We start from the raw sequence: 2,500 nt of genomic DNA, 5'->3' as shown, positions 1-2,500 counted from the left end.
GTCCGTTAGCCCGTGTCCTGTTTACCAGCTATTCAAGGTCATTTCACCGCGATGATGCCCACGATCCACATACGTGGGCATACGTCGTCGTGTTGCGTGAATGTGTGACCCCATCTGCTGTACTTAGTAGTCGCGGTCAAGCCACGACAACTGTCAAAAGTCTCCATATCATGCCGACGTGCGAGAGTGTGTGATTGCTCTTTTCAACTGACGTAATGTAATTATGGCAGAAGTAATTAGCAATTTCGACGTATGGTGTCCATTACGAAATACGTGATGCAGTACTTGGCAACCTCTCAAGTCGTGCTGGGGGGGAGTGTAGTAGCCACATTGTGACATGTGCTTTTCCAGCTATAAATAAAAACGTTCTACAGCAGACTTTAGTAGACAAAGCTGCCTTTATTTTTATCTTTTAATTAACATATATTATGAAATGAAGATTTTCAGTAATTTTATATACTCTTATGGCCGAATCTCTTATATACTGAATAACACACACACAAAACCCTAAATGAAATAAATATAATAACAATATAAATATTTATAACATTTACTCAGGACTTTCACTGAATTTTTTCTTTAAAAAATATGTCAGTGACTTAACTGCAATCAATATAATTTGTTAGAATGTTCTGAAGTACTATGATAAATATAAGGAATTTTCTATTTTAGATAAAAATAGCATTTTAGATTTACATTTTTCTTGAGATAGTTTGAGAATGTCATATGCAGATAAATATGACACTGAATATAAGTCACAAGAAAATATGTGGGGCAATAATATAAATATTTTAGAATTTCAAAATTTACTTTGATATTTACCAAGTTATTTCAATTTGATTTTATAAAGTATGTACCTACAGGAATGTTTTATTACTTTCTTGTTTTATATAATTGAATTTTGCCAATCAACGGAGCCTGCAGGGGAGTTGAAATAATCACGAAGGTGATCCCGTTGAGCCCTGCAAGCCATGGTTCCTCTCGGACGGCTTCTGGGAGTCAGGTTCGGTAATAAAGTTTCGTCAGACCTCCAGTGAACAGGTATATATGGCCTCATGTGTCACAGAGTCTTCTTGATCTGCCTCATTCGCGGCATTAGGCTGTCTTTTCAAAAATAAGTTGTGCAACACACAAGCGGCCAACACCACGAACTCGACACTGCCATGCCGAAGATGTATGGAGTGTGAAACACTGAGTCTGTGGGAGACAAATGAAAAATATTGATTTAATTATGAAATAGTATACGAAAGGTATTTCATGTTAAATACGTATTATTTCTGTTGAAAAGAAATGGTATACATTCCATATTATTACACTTTTAAACGAGCAGAACAAATAAAGACAGTGTTTGTGGACAATGTGTACCTATTTGCTAGTGTACCAAAGGCATTCTCCACTGTACGTCTTGCCCTACTCAGTTGGTAATTAAAGATGCGGTCATGTGCTGTCAATGAATTCTCCAAAGCGAAGGCGTCATCTCCAGTGAGGAAATAGGGGACTGGAGATCTATCTTCAGTCCCGTTTGGCAATCTTTCAGGGGCAGGCAGATTGGCTTCATTCCGATCAAGCATTTGACACAGCTGTCTTAGTAAAGACATCACCATCAGACTCGGAACCCATGGCACCTACATCGACGTATAGGAACTTGTAGCCAGCATCAACAACTCCAAATAGAATTATTATAGAATAGAATTTCTTACAGTTGTAGTAATGAGTTCCTCCTTTTATGATTTGATGCCCTTTTGGGCTAAAGAACGAACTTAGCCATTTCTTGAGGCTAGGGGAATAAGATCCTGGCATACTATAGTAGATTCACATCAATCGTGCATTTGATGCCTAGGCCAGTCCCTTACGACGCTCCTGATTGACTGTTGATAAGCCAGTCACAGGGCTGGAAACTCTCAGTCTCTCTCGAGAGTTCACATGGGTATGATTATGTTCCATTTCTCCTGAAGGATACGTCTTTCAAAGTATCCCTCAGGAGAGGTGGAACACATCCTGCCTATGTGAACTCTCGATAAAGACTGAGAGTTCCCAGCCCTGTGATTGGCTTATCAACAGCAAATCAGGAGCGTCGTAAGGGACTGGCCTAGACATCAAATGCACGGTTGATGTGAATCTACTATAGTCATAATTTATCATTAAAAGTCCTTCCTTACCTACTTTCTTGTATCTGTCATTCCTTTTCTCTTTATTCTTTTTACCGTAATTACCCCGAGTCCCTGACTCACAAATCCACGTAGTTACATGAATGGCTAAGTATCATGTAATTAAAATTAGCGCCACTTCTGGCACCGTGCCATTGTATACAAGTATCGTGGCACCACCTAACGTAAGTCCACTAACCGTATGACTGGATTCCCAAAGGTAACCTTCTCATTAAGTGTATGATTAATTTTAAGACTTATTTTAAAAATAATACTCTAACCCTATTTCCTGTTGTTACATTGATTCATGACATAATAAGTCATTGGATCCTTTGAATTTGAATTTGATATAA

General features: G+C 38.4%; 1 long non-coding RNA gene across 1 annotated transcript in view; it reads right to left on the bottom strand.

The window, feature by feature from the left end:
- Positions 1-812: 812 nt before the first annotated feature.
- Positions 813-2,500, bottom strand: part of LOC135224992 (uncharacterized) — a 60,191-nt gene continuing 58,503 nt past the window's right edge. The window contains exons 2-3 of the long non-coding RNA XR_010316862.1: positions 1,366-1,625; positions 813-1,197 (exon numbers count right to left, since the gene is read on the bottom strand). This is a non-coding gene — a long non-coding RNA (uncharacterized LOC135224992). The remainder of the gene's footprint in view (positions 1,198-1,365; positions 1,626-2,500) is intronic.

This window comes from Macrobrachium nipponense, chromosome 12 (genome assembly GCF_015104395.2).
Source record: "Macrobrachium nipponense isolate FS-2020 chromosome 12, ASM1510439v2, whole genome shotgun sequence".
Classification (NCBI taxonomy): Eukaryota; Metazoa; Arthropoda; class Malacostraca; order Decapoda; family Palaemonidae; genus Macrobrachium; species Macrobrachium nipponense.
Note: the sequence above shows the minus strand (reverse complement) of the source record. Positions and strands in the feature narration are given on the sequence as shown.